Below are 14,878 nucleotides of genomic sequence, written 5' to 3' on the forward strand. Positions count from 1 at the left end.
AATGCTGCCGTTGCCTAAGCTAGCCTACAAATCCTATTTTTAAACCATCATATTCAACTCAGCAACCACTTACTGAGCACTTGCTGTGGGTTGGGCTCTGGAATAAGCACTGGAAATAAAACAATGGCCAGGCCCTGTCTTCAAGAAGCTTACCCCCCAAGAAGGCAGCTTGATGATGATAGCACAGCATGACAAGTAGTGGGTACAGAGGAGAGGGTTCTCTCTCTGGTGGTGGGCGTGAAGGCTTCAAGGGGGAAGAGATTTGTCACTCGCCTGGGGGTGAGATTCAAAGGTAGGAGTTTCAGCCCAGATCTGCTGTGCTACCTTTGGAGCCAGAGTGATGGGAAGGTGGGTTCCTAAGAGACTGGGGCACTGAGATTAGCTACCATGGGTAAGGGACAATCACAGAGAGCCTTCAAGGCACACTATGGGACTTGGACTTCATTCTGTTGATGAGGGGGCCTTTGGGCAGAGAAAGGCTGAGATGACTCCAGTGCAGGTGCAGTCGGGGACATGGGTTGAGGATGGGGCAGCAGCCCCAGGAGAGAAAGAGTGAAGGTTGGAACCAGACAGTCCCAGCTTCCCTAAGCCTTTTCCATTTGTCCCAGCTGCCTTTTCCTCCACTTCCTGCCCCCATTTTCTCCAAAACAATGGTCAATGAACTATAGTGATGTTGAGGGTGTGAGTGTTGGTGTGCAGATATGGGCATTTGCCAGTCTGGTGTTTGTTCATGGAGACCACATCTTATCTCCCACTGGTACTCTGGGCCACCTGTGGGAGTAGACTATCCACTACACTTCTCTCTCCAGCTCAGCCTCTAGCACAGTGTCCCACGTCTAAACCAATGAAGATGTATGAATTCAAACAATGGATTAATCCATGTATTTTGCTTATAATATATACTTTTGAGGGAGTATCAGTGTCAAGAGAACATTTTGTTCACTGCTGACACATTGTACAAACACAAACATTAATTAAAACTACACAGTATTAGCAAATCTAGCCTTAGCAGATACCTGACAGGAAATCATGGCCCAGAGTATAGCCCGGACTGGGTCCTAAGCCTCACCTTGGCCCTGATTCAATCTCACCGCCCCTCATGGGGCTTGTTAATTTCATCAAGATTCAGATGAGGCCTCTGGCCCCCCTTTACCCAAGTAACAGCTCCTGCAAAGCTTCCGAGTAAGAAACAGGCAAAGATCAAGTTCAATGATCAAACATAACTCCTGATCACAGGGTGCTTTTTCTTTTAATTCAGTGAAAAGAGAATTCCCCAAGTACTACACAGGATCCATAATCGCTAGAGATTTCGAAGATGGTCAGTTGAATGGAAAATCATTGATTCTTTCCTTGAGGATTTACCAAGGGGTTTGGGATTCTGCTGTACCCCAGAGTCCCCATTAGGAGCCCAGTTTTTCCTGTTTTGGGGAGGTTGTGGCAAACCAGCCTCACCTACAGAGTCCTGCTCCTCAAGGCTCTGTGAACGGGGGTATTTATGGGCTGCTGCCCAGAACTGGCCACGAACGGGATAATCTTGCTATTAATTATTTCGCCAACATTTAGGAAGCAACAATGTGTTTTAGGCATGAAGGCTCAAGCCAAAGAAATAAAGGCAAGAGTCAAACAGCACTGGGTTGAGTCTGGGTCACTCTGTGACCAGGGGAAATTATTCAGCTTTATGAACCTCACTTACCTGGAAATGGGGACAATAAAACCCCCTTGTGGGTTGTGATTAGGATTAACCAAGAGCCACAGCCAGCTCACAGGTGTTCCTAAAAGGAGTTCTCTTCCCCTTCTTTGTAAGGATCTTAAAATCCACAAGTGAATACAAACATCAAATAACTAAAGAATCACCTAAAAGTGGGATATGATGTTACTTTAATTTATAGCAAACCGCTCAGCATCAAACAAGGGACCCTGCAGCTGTCTGGAAAAGAACAGCTCAGATTTTCAAGGTAATTTTTCAAAAATACATTCCAAATGAGGGTTGACATAAACCCTTCTTTAGCTGAGTTTTAGCTTTGTGGCACTTAAAAAAAATATGTAATATTAAAAGTAAATTAAATACTGCCTATGACTAGGAATTGGAGGTGTTTAGGGAGCAATTTCACAGTTGACGACTCAAGCCTTCCTGTCTGATGAAAATTCACATTTCCCCAGAGGTGGAGGAGCAGAGTCCCAGGGATTGGGGAGGAGATGAGGACACAGGCAACGTGACCTGACTCAGAAAGCTGAGACCCTGGTGTGGGGCTCAGACAAACACCCACCACTGTGTGAAGATGGATGTCATTTTCCGAGCCTTTAATTGGCCATGTGAACAGATACTCTTGGCTACAGAATCTGGGTCAGGAAATGTGGGTTATCCTCCCACATGTGCAATCCTGCAGGTTACTCAGATCTGGAGGCGTGGGCAGTCATGTGGCTCTGCAGGACCCTGCAAGCCTCCCACTTACGCCCCCACCCCCCGCCATGTTGCAGTCCCTTTCCCCACCATCACCGGCTCTTCTGAAGTCTTTTGGATCACTCTCAGCAAGGGACCAACGTGGAGCTCCCTCTCCAGCAGCAGGGAGGAGTTCAGGCTGAGCCTTCCCATGTGCTCTGGTCTGTCCAAGCTTTGGATGAGACTTGGCAGAAACAGAACCCAGGGCCTATCTGAGTTATCAGTGGGGGACTGAGCATTGGACTTGGTCCTCATCCAAGGAACAGAACTGAATTAAGACTGTGTCAGGCATTCTGAGGAGAGAGCCAGGAACCTGAAGTCAGGGACAAGGTGGATCAGAAACCAGAAGGGCCCAGCTTGGAGTCAGAGGAAGACAGAACCAAACCTTGTGGATGAAGCCAAGTTGTGATGAAAAGAGGTCATATCACACAGGAAACTTCAGAATGGAGAGTTTTGTTTGTTTGTTTGTTTGTTTTAAGATTTATTTATTTATTTGACAGAGAGAGATTACAAGTAGGCAGAGAGGCAGGCAGAAAGAGAGAGGAGGAAGCAGGCTCCCTGCTGAGCAGAGAACCCGGCGCGGGACTCGATCCCAGGACCCTGAGATCATGACCCGAGCCGAAGGCAGCGGCTTAACCCACTGAGCCACCCAGGCGCCCCAGAATGGAGAGTTTGACAAATCCTAATTTGCTGTTGACCCTGCTAAAGGCTTTCCCTCTAGTGGCAGCTTGAAGGCACTGAATGTGCAGGAGGCAGGCCAGGCCTAGACGGGCAGTGGTCTGTGTCTGTGGCTTGGAGCCATCTCCACCTGGCCCTCAAGAACAAGCTGAACAGCATTCTAGGGCTCCACAAATCTTACCATATACACTGTAATATCTTGGCCTTTTGAGAACCCATTTTCCATCCCCATTTTATAGCTGGGGATTAATGAAGATGAGCGGTGTGCCCAAAGTCACTCGGCTTTTCAGTTGGGGAGCCTCGTCTTGGACCTACTCCTTCTTCCAAATCCCATCTTGGGTCTGTGACCTTGACTGTATTCACACCATGTTCCACCAGACCGAGGTAGGAGGCTGGAACTATTCACTATTCTTGGCTCACAAGATGAATGACAGTCTTATTGGGTGGTGGCCCAATAACTGGCCATTACCCTATTTCTGGTCTCACCTGTCCCACCCAGAGCTGAGAGCCCTCAGTGTCCATGAAGACAAGATATACCCATTTTGGCCACTCATCATCCACCAGTGCTGTGACTTAGCTCCAGGCAGTGATTTGACCAGGCCTCCCTGTATAGCCAAAGCCTATTTTCTTTACTCCATTTCACTCTTCTTTAGCATAATTGTTCATTTCCTGTGTAATATCACCAAGCTCTAAGAGAAATCATGGCACGTGTTTTAACAGCTCTCCCATTATTCAATAATCACCTGTGTGAAATCTCAACAAATACAGGCAGCAATCAATCCACAGTTAATTAATATAAAGCAACCAGTCCCATTAAATTCAAATGTTACAATGGACATGGTTGGTTGGCTAAATATCAGTGCCATTTATAAGTACATTCTTCTTGGGATTGTCCTGGACTTGAAAATATTTTTTATTAACTAGCTGGTATTTAGCAGAAATTAATTGTTTGCCATGCATCATCAATTTCATCCCTTAGAAGGAAGACCTAGAGCTGCCTTGGAACAGCTGTGTGTACGGAGGAGTTTTCTGGGTAGTTCTCTGAGACACACCACACTCTCTTCCCTTACTCTCTGATTCTCATCTCACTTCTACCGACCCCTACCTAGCATTTTAATGAGGCTTCTAATCTGGCTGTAATTTTGCAAGCTGTTGCCTATTTTTGTCTTTAAAGTTGGCTCATATTCCAAAATATTTTATTATTTGCTGATACCCAACTGGATATGGGTACTAACATAATAAGGGAACTGGAATCATGAACTAAGTGGATGAACAAAAGGGCTAGAATAACTCAATGAGGCAGCTCCTCTTGAATTGTCAGTACCTTCATTTATGGAATGATAAAAACATTTTTATTTATCAGGATTTCTCTAATTGAAGTGACAGAATCCCATTCAAAAAATAACTGAAGCAGATAAGTGCTATTTACAGCCTCAAATCAGTAAGTCCAGGGGAATTCAGGCATGGCTGGATCCAGGGATTCAAACAATATCATCAGGACTCTTTTCCTCTATATATCTCTGTATTTGTTTCCTGTGACAACTCTAATAAAGTTCCACAAACTCGGTGGCTTAAAAGAACAGACATTTTGCACAACGTTGTAAATCTACATACTGTCACTTAAGAACAGAATGGCAAGTTTTGTATTATGTATATGTTACACAATAAAAAACACACAAAACCCAAATGTTTTCTCTTATAGTTCTAGAGGCCAGCAGTCTAAAATCAAGGTGCCAGTAGAACTATGCTCTCTCTGAAGGCTCTGGAGGAGGATGCTTCCTTGTCTGTCCCAGCTATTGGTTCCTGCCAGCTGTCCTTGGCCCCAGAGATGCATCACTCCAATCTCTGTTTCTAATGGCACATGTCATACTCCTTGGTTTGTCTCTGCATGGTTTCGTTTCTTTTCTTTCTTTCTTTCTTTCTTTCTTTCTTTCTTCCTTCCTTTCTTTCTTTCTTTCTTTCTTTCTTTCTCTCTTTCTTTCTTTCTTTTTCTTTCTTTTTTCTTTCTTTTTTTTCCTTCTGGAAAGGACACCAGTCACTGAGGCCCACTCTAATCCAGTGTGACTCATCTTAGTGGACTACATCTGCGATGACTCTATTTCCAAGTAAGGTTGCTCCAGGTGGGGGCGCCTGGGTGGCTCAGTTGGTTAAGCAGCTGCTTTCAGCCCAGGTCATGATCCCAGGGTGTTGGGATCCAGCTCCACAATGGGCTCCTTGCTCAGGAGCCTGCTTTTCCCTCTGCCTCTACTTGCCTGCCTGCTGCTCCCCCTGCTTGTGCTCACACACTCTCTCTCTGTGTCAAATAAATAAAACCTTCAAAAAAAAAAAAAGGTTGTTCCAGATACACCTGCATTTTTGGGCATCACTATTCAACAGCTACAATCCCTTAGCTGTATTTGCTTGTTTTCTTCATCTTTGCGCAGGCTCTGAAGTAGCAGCAATACAACTAGAGGAAACCTTAAGAATCCCAGGAAAAGGGAGAACTCTCCTACTCCCAGTGCTCAAAACTGGGCTCTGATTGGCTCTGCCTGGATCAGGTGCTCCACCCTGGACCAATCACTGTCTGAGGTGTGGGAGATTCAGATCCCGCCTGAGGCAGAGCAGGCAGGGCTGTGTGAGTGTCGCAATGTCTTTCCAGGATGTTATGGAGAGACAGGACAGATGCAAAGAACAGATGACAGATGTCCCCTTCATTATTTCTCTTTTTATGTTATTTTCCATGAACATAGCAATGTTTCTGTTATTAGAGAAAAAAACCTATATAACTTTAAAGTACTAGCTTCACCTACAGAAATTTGATCAACCGAACATGACGGCTTTGATTTAGGAGCATTAAATTAGAAGTTCCTTATAAGTAAGAGTGCGTATGCACGTGTGTGTGTGTGTGTGTGTGTGTGTGTGTGTGTGTGTGTGTGTGTATGTGTGTGTGCCTGTGTGTACATGTGTGCGTGTGCATGTTCACCCAGGATTTATGGACTATATAAGACTATAATTTATGAAAACCTCCAACTCCTTTTCATTCACATAGTAAGTTTGAAATTTAGGGGAAGGGACTCTCATATGGCAGGAAAAGCTGATCTATGGCATTCAGGTACTTTTTAGAACTACGGAGGTATTCTGAACATGAGTAATTTGTTAAATGAAGCCCTAAAGTAGATTTCAAAACCCACCCCACCCCCACCCCGGCTGAATTACATTTTGCGGCTTTACTGGTCTCATTAAGGGATGATAGCAGATTCATGAACAGAAGTACTACTTCTGGCCAGAACAGATGCCCAGTGGTAGCTGGATCTGCCCAACATCTTCTCGACACACCTCCCTCTCTCTTATTTCTGATGTGGAAGAAGGGGAAAGCCGCTACTCCCCTTTACCTGACAGGCAAGGTCAAAGGCTTTGCTGAAAGAGATTCTGTCATCCAGGATGGAAGGTAAAATAGATTTCATCCCCTCTAGGATATGACGTCTGTGGCACAGGGTAGAAATGTTCTCTGGCAACTGGCACCTTAAATGTCTTTCCTAAATGCTTGCTTATCTTAATGAGAAGATTTATCTAGACAGACGTGCCCATTGCTGTTTCATTTGTGTGCTTAGTCAGCAGATGGCTAGCCCTGGCCCATCAGTTACATCTGGCAGAACCCGAGCATCCTCTGTGGGGATTCTGTTTGCCCTGCCCTGCCCATGTCTCAGTGAACAGCCTGCTTTTCCAGAACCCTGACACATGAACAATGGTTTGGACTTAACCGCCACACACTTAGAGACTCCATTCCCAGCTCCCGCCTCTCCTCATATAACAGCAGCCTTTTCTTGACTCATCGGACCTGACCTGACCATTCCCAGAATACTACAGGGACAAGGTCCTCCGCTGTAACGAAGCCCCCAGTGGGTGCATTTCATTCATCAGTGGCCATCACAGATGGTGTCAAACCTTGGTGCCTGAGACACCTGGAGAGATCGGGCTATCTCAGGGAAGCAGAGACAAAGGTTTGAATAAGATGAAAAGAGAAAGGAGGCTGAAGGGCTGGGGAACAAATAAAGATCGGTAGTATTGTGCAGAGAGAAAGATAAACTGTCCCTGGCCATGCAGGTAACGGGGGACCAACTTGGCCTGGTTTCCCTGGAACTTCCCCAGTTTTAAAACTAAAAATCTCCCATTCTGGGAACACCCTCATTCCTGGGCCCATTGGGATGGTCACAGACACATGTGGCCTTTAATTATGTAGCGCAGGAGGTGGGGGGAGACCCTGACGTGTACTCTAATACCACTCCGAGGCTGAGTACATTTAAAATTTAAAATTTTTAAATTGCCTCTTTACCTGCATCCCAAAGTTTATAACAACAACGTCCACAATAGCCAAACTATGGAAAGAGCCCAGATGCCTATCGACAGATGAATGGATAAAGAAAATGTAATTTGTATACACAATGGAATATTACACAGCCATGAAGAACATGAAATCTTGTCATTTGCAATGATGTGGATGGAACTAGACGGTATTAAGCTAAGCGAAATAAGTCAATCAGAGAAAGATAATTATCATATGTGGAATTTAAGAAACAAAACAGAGGAGCATAGCAAAACAGAGGAAGGGAGGGAAAAATAAAATAAGATGAAATCAGAGAGGGAGACAAACTCTAAGAGACTCTTAAACACAAGAAACAAACTGAGGATTGCTGGAGGGGAGGGGAGTTGGGGTGATGGGGTAACTGGGTGATGGACATTGGGGAGGGCACATGATGTAATCAGCACTGGGTGTTATATGCAACTGATGAATCACTGACCTCTACTTCTGAAACGAATAATGCATTATATGTTAATTAATTGAATTTAAATAAAATAAAATTTTGAAAAATAATAAATAATAAAAATTGCCACTTTGACTCTGTGTCCTTGGTCACTGAAACCATTTCCCCCAGCAAGCCACAGATGTGACCCAAACTTCTTAACTCTCAAAAGGCAGCACCTGTGGTCTGTGTTCTCCTTCCTACTTCTCTGAAACCCCCTTAAAAAGCTATCAACATTTTGTTCTCAACACATCAGGTTTCCAGCACACTCCAAGTATAGAGTGGCCAATTTGGATCACTGACTGGCTAGACCAGTATTGTTTTAATGGCATATCGAACTAGCTTTTTTATCCTTTTCTTAGATTTTTATTTAAAAATCTAGGTAACCCCTAAATGCGAGAGAACATAGATTAAAGCTTGAAGCAAGTCCCAGAATCACAGTGAGTCAGAATCAGACTGCTACCTCCGGAGTCAGACACGGACATGCCTGCAAGGGAGAGGTTGACCTTCAGAGGTTTCTCAGGCCCAGACCACAACCCCAGGAATGGGCCCCGCTCTTCCCACAGCCCCACTCTGACTTCCACACCTTCTTGTTCATCACTCTACTCCATTTTGGACCTCGGACTGCTCCTGTGGGGTCAGCATGGCCTTTGTGGGCTAGGCATCTCATGCTACTGCTGTGCCTTCCAATCTGTCTGCTGCTGCAGGAGCAGGCTCACCACCTGGTCTGCTCTTCCCCCCACTGGTCTTTGGCCTTGGCCTCACGGCCAGGCATTGACAGCTTACTTGGTCCCAGCAGCACTCAGCCTGGAGTACACACAGGGTGTGTATTTCATCAACAAGGAAGCTCTCCTGTGGCCCCCTAGGCTGCTAGCTACACACCATGCAAGCTGGAACAGACCACACATCAAGATACTCTTTCCGGAGCAAAAGGCAAAATGTAGGTCTCTGCTTTCCCACAGTGCCCATTTCTCAATGCCCCAGAAGAGAGTCACATACTCATTAACTTATTTTTTAAATATTTATTGAGAAATCAACACATACTGGGCATTACCATAGCACTTGCAGTACAACAGAGAACAAGACAGGCCAGGCCTTCGCTCATGAAGCAGATGTCCTAGAAAGGGAGAGAAATCTAATAAGTGACTGTGTAAACAGATGAACAGTAACATTTCAGAAATTAATAAGCACTGTGAAGACAATAACAAGGGGTGTAACCTTCCTTCCTGGGGAGGGGGTTTGGCTCACTTTACCTTTAGGGCCCTTCTCCCCCAAAGGGTATAGTCTACCTCCTCAAAGAGCTCTGCTCTGCCCCCTGCTGGCAAAGATCAGCAGGAAATGCCAGACTCTGATGGGGTCTCTTGGGTTTCCCAAGCCAGTTTCTGTTTCGCCTCCCCATCCTCCTCCCTTTGCCATTTGTGTAAGCGACAGTCTTAGTACTGTTCGAGGGGTGGGGGCTCTAGGAACAGAGCTTCTCTTGGTGAAGTCCCTTCTTGAGAGACATCCTCTGTCAGAATAATTCCCAGGAGGCCGTGGGGCCTGCAGCTTAGAATGTGGGTTTGGTGTCAGCCAGCCTGGGTTCCCTTCCTTCTTTTGCGATTGTCTAACTGGCCCTGGTCCTTCAAAACCTGACTCAAGCATCTCTTCTGGAAAGCCTTTCCTGGCCCCGCTGCAAGCTGAATCCCCAGCAGCTTGAACCTGTGACTGCCACGTGGCCAAGGTCAAGTCTTACCATTTCAATAGCAAGAGGAATGTCCGCAGCATACATGGGACTCAATAAACATTTATCGAATGCATGCGTGAATAAATGAATGAATCTGGGGCTCTGGAGGCAAGGCTGGATCTGATAAGTGTGGTCCCCCAGCTCATTGCATAACCCAGAAGTTCATGATGAAAGGCAAAGTAAACTATTTTCCCACAAATCACATCATGCATGATCAAAAAGTTGGAAAGGCATCTCTGGAGTGGCTCAGATTGGCTCTCCCAGAGGCGAGAAGCACAACTGTTTCGTCAAAGCCACACAAACACCCCCCTCAGTAGACCTCTTTGAAGCATCTATTGATCTCTGAGAAAAGTATAATTGAACAAAAGTGTTGCTTCCAGCTCCTTGTCTTGTTCCCTGAATTTCTTCTCTGTCTTTCCAGCTGTATGGAAATTCAGCTGTGTGTGTCAGTCCCAATCATAGTAAAATCCCCAGCTCACCACTGGGTTGTTGGGAGAAAACTGTCTTCACAGCCATCTCTGGAGAAGATGTTAATCTCTGACAGATTGGAATTAAAAGTCCTCCAAGCATCTCAGATCCCCTCAGGGCTCTGCTGCGCTGCAGGCATCCGTGAAGGTTAACCCCTCAGGCCCAGATTCAAGGCCACATCTTTATGGTACGTCCTAGGGCCTGCTGCTTGCAGAGCAGGAAAGGAAGTGTGCAATGCTGTTTGAGAAATAATGGAAATGTCAGAGTCAACTCTTGCTAAATACTCTTTGTTGTGAATAATAATAAAAAAATTGTCATAAATTTCTGCTATTGAAGGATTAGAATACCTTTTCAGAAATCACTTCTCCCTTATCTTTGCCTGGGAGCATTAAGGAAAAGTCATCCCCAAGGTTCCAGTTTGCTAAAATGTAACCACTCTGTTCTTTTCATGTTAAGGAAATTGATTTTCTGCCTAACCCCCATTCTGGTTAAGAGTGAGATGTTTCTAATACGATGAGACCAGCCCTTAACTTGCTGGACAGGCTGGGGCAAGCCATGAACATTAAGAGTTTCCATTCTCAGGAGCACCTCAGGAGTGGCTCAGTCATTGGGCATCTGCCTTCAGCTCAGGGGTCCTGGGACTGAGGCCTGCATTGGGCTCCCTGGTCAACAGGAAGCCTGCTTCTCCCTCTCCCACTCCCCCTGCTTGTGTTCTCTCTCTTGCTGTGTCTCTCTCTGTCAAATAAATAAATAAAATCTTAAAAAAAAAAAAAAAGAGAGAGAGATTCCATTTTCCATGGGACCCAAAGCATGGCATGAACATACTTTATAAACTATAAAACACTGTATAAATATGAGAAATCATTGTGCACCACGCAAAATTGCTAATTTTGAAGAAAACTATGCTGAATATAATTTAGTATCTCTTTAGTGTCACATAAAGCATTTTAGAACCTCCCAAAGGTTCAGTGGTATGATTTTGAACATTGTTGTCCCAGGCAGAGCTGCTAAGCCCCTGAACCTGTGGATGACCGCTAGGGAACTTGGGCACCTTGGAAATGGTAATAGTAGACCTCACCACAAGATGGCAGTATTGGTGACATTTCTGTGCCTTGGTTGTTTAAAAACAGGTCTTGCCATTTGAGGAGGCCTGATCAAGGGTGTGATGGGAGGTCTGCAGGCCACGTGTTTCATTATTTAAAAGTCAAATTAATCTCATGCATGAAGTAAATAAAATATGTCACCTTTCTTTAAAAACATATCTTTCTAATGAAATGGAAGGCCAGGTGCAAATTTAGAATTCTGAGATCCTCAGAGTTCGGGGTAGGAGCAGTGAGGTTCAGGAAAGGTCGGATTCCAGCCTCCCTCTGTGGAGGGTCAGCCCCATCCTACACACTCCATCCACACCCTTTGCTCCTCACCCTCAGAGACCAGGCCTCTGTTTGCTCTGGAAATAGGCTTAGGAGTGTTGAGTAGGCGCTTGTCAGATGCTGGGTTCCCACAGCATGATCTAGAACAGAGGTCGGTTGACTTTCAGGGGTTAAAGAGGACCTATTTTAGCCTTTATGGGCAATCCGGTCTCTGGCAACTATTCAGTTTTGCGACTGTCTCTCAAAAGCAGTCACAGAGCATACACAAATGAATGGGGATAGTAGTGCTCCAACAAAACTTAATTCATGAAAATTAACAATAAGTCAGATTTGGTCCATAGGCCATAGTTTGCAGACCCTTAGTCTTGAAGCTAGGACAAGGGTTGCCAGTAAAATACAGGACATCTAGTCAAACTTGAGTTCCAGATAAACAGTAAATTTGGTTTTAGTGTAAGTACGTCTCAAATATTGCATGAGACATACTTACACTGAAAAAAAAAAAATGAGTGATCATTTATCTGAAATTCAAATTTAACTGTGAATCATGTATTTTTATTTGCTGAGCCTGGCCACATTGGTCAAGGCAGGAGCTCTGCACGGGACTGTCTTGTTTGCCATATGGACTCCTTACCCCCCAGGAAGAGTCACAGCTGGTGACAGGCCAGAGCCTAGCCTCTAAAACACAGGCCCTTCATGCCATCCCAGATCTAAGGGGAGTACTTGTTTCTTCAATGACAATCTACATGCTCTCAAAGAATACATATAATGTGTATGTTTTGTACTTCAAATAGCTGGTTTTGTGTAGTTTGGACATTTATTAAACAAATGTTTTTTATCGAGTTCCTGCTACAGGCCAAAAAAAGTGGGGGGCATGACCCCTGTCTTCATGGGGCTTATAGAGGGGGCAGACATTATAGCAATTCACACATAATAAATTAATAATTATAAATAGGAAGGGCTCCAAAGATAATAACAAGGAAGATAAATAAACAGGGAGGTAAACAAGGCGTGTTGGAGAAGTGACCTTTGGTCTGAGATAGGAAGGGAGCAGATTCCAGGCCCAGGGCAGTGCCTGAGTGAAGACCTGAGGGAGGACCGCGGGGCTGAGGTGGAGTGAGGGGGCATGGAAGGAGGGGAGCGGCCAGGCGGGCCAGAGGGCCAGGCTTGGCTTCGTGAGGCTTGTGAGCAGCTGCCCCAGCCCGGGAGGCCCACAGGCTTTCAGAACAGAGAGGCCCCACAACTAATGCTCTTCTTTAAAAGCTCCCACTGGCTGTTTCTTCCCGCAGAGACGTGGAGCAGGAGAAAGAGAGGGGAGGCTTCATGAGGAGGCCACTGCAGGGCTCTGGAAAGAGAGTGAGATGTGCAGAGCTTGCAGAGGTGAGTGCAGGGGGTCGAGAGAGTGGGGGCAAGCGGAAGGGGAGGGCCAAGATGGCCTCCTGGGTTTCCAGTTTTGCCACGGTGGGGAAATGTGGAGGAGACGCAGGTGTGGAAAGAAAGTGGACGTCTCCCCTGTTGGCACGCAAATTTGGACATGCTTTTGCTTCTTCCAAGTGGACATATCACGTGAGCTGGTGAGTACACTCGCCTGCAGTTCAGAAGAGGTCAGGATTGGCCGTGGAAGGGGTGGCCTGTAGGAGGCATTTACAGCCATGAGAAAGTAGCTGAGACCTTCTTGGTAAAAGAGAAAGGGGCCTGGAACAGATCCCAGAGGCACTCCAGTGCTCAGAAGAAGAAGAGACAGAAAAAGAGAAAAACAACTTGCCACAGACGCTGGAAGAAGGGAGGCTTTAAAAAAGTTCTATTTCTGACAATGACCGAAAGCATCTTCTTCCCTTTAGAACTTGAGCTCCCCTCCCTTATCATGGCCTCCTCTACCCCAGCTCTTTGCTACATTTATGGTGATAGAAAGAGGAAGCAGATGGGAAAATAAAACATAAACCACTACATACATTCTCTCCCATTAGTATCTGCACAGCAGGAGCTCACTGTCAGAGGAGTAAGAAGACAAATAGATGACTTTCAAATGAGTGAATAAATATCTTCATTCCCCTCCCTTCTTGGCTAGGAAATAGATCACGAACCTTCCAGAATTTCCTTGAACGAAATGGCAGCCGATAGGAAGAGGCTCCTTGAACAAACCTAACGTGCATTGGCATTTCCCAGCCCCAGGATGGTTGTCCTCCCATTGGACCTCAGTCAAGCCCACTGTGCTCAGGAGCCTGGGGAGGTCAGGGCCCATGCTAAGCTCACCAGGATAATGGACACTGTGTGCTATTCTGAATACCTAGAGGAAATTCATGGGGCTCCCATAATTCATATTAGTGACATTTCTCATTCTTAGTAAATAACCTTGTGTTTTGACCTGTAACAACATGAAATGCTAACAAAGCCATGAGGAAATTAAAATCCCTTGATGTGGCTTGGAGGCTGCCTGCGTGGATCCTGTCCAGGTGACAAAAGGTCTGCTAGACCCTGGAAAGAAACAAAGGAAGGAAAAGGTCACAGAGGAAGTATCCGTGTGCTGAAATGCCAAGGTACAAGAGTTTATCTAGACCAAAGAGGTACCCTTTACACAGAAGAACTCCAAGCCAAGGGTGACTCACAGGTCTGAACACCAATTCATACAAGCAAAATGGAAATTGGTGATTAAGAAAAGACCTGAGACACGGATTGTTCTGCTGGAGCACAATATGGTGTGGGGTAGGTAGTACTTAACCTTTATACAGAACTTAAATTTTTTCAAAATGCTTTCTCATATATATCACCTTATTTTAATTTTCCAGTAACCTGGCAAGGTAGGCATGGCAGAGAATAGGATACCCATTTGGCAGATGAACAGAGGGAGAAAAAGGCTCAGAGATATTAAGCAACTTGCCTAAGGTCACAGAGCAACTTGGTCACGTGCTGGTCAAGGCCCAGGCCTGCTGAACACTGTTCATTGGTATTATTGCTATGGCACATTATCCCCCAGAATGAGATAAGGTCACAAAATGAGATCAACACAAGGCCTGAGAGGATCCATAAAGAATTAAAGAATTTCTGTCTGGCAGTTAGAGACTCCTGTGGCTGTTACCTGCCTGTGTTCTATAGGAGTCTATAGAAATAGAAGCTGTTAGTTAAGCTATGGCAATGGAATTCTGAAGCAGGTGGAAAGCTCACATATGGAAACCACACAAAGTACCGGCCATGACTGGAAGGCATGAAGTAAGGCAGATCAGTATAAGGTGTTGCCCCTGACTATTCTGTCCATTCCTTAGACGGGGGACCACAGCCAGACCCGTCTACAGTGTGGCTCCTAGCGGATCTGCAAAATCAGACAGAGTCTGTAATGCCTCACCTGCCTCAAACTATTTGAGCCTCTCCTCCTGTTTCTTTCATGGAAACCTGCAGAAGAGTCAACTACTGAACTTCAGAAATT

General features: G+C 45.4%; 1 long non-coding RNA gene across 1 annotated transcript; it reads right to left on the reverse strand.

Annotated features, from left to right (window-relative positions):
* Window positions 1-8,897: 8,897 nt before the first annotated feature.
* On the reverse strand, window positions 8,898-13,466 carry LOC309866284. The gene is made up of 3 exons (XR_014312545.1): window positions 13,410-13,466; window positions 10,102-10,327; window positions 8,898-9,016 (listed from the first exon to the last, which is right to left on the reverse strand). It is a non-coding gene; the product is annotated as an uncharacterized lncRNA (long non-coding RNA).
* Window positions 13,467-14,878: the final 1,412 nt, after the last annotated feature.

The sequence above is a fragment of the Mustela nivalis genome (genome assembly GCF_964662115.1).
Source record: "Mustela nivalis genome assembly, chromosome: 6".
In the NCBI taxonomy this organism is placed as follows: domain Eukaryota; kingdom Metazoa; phylum Chordata; class Mammalia; order Carnivora; family Mustelidae; genus Mustela; species Mustela nivalis.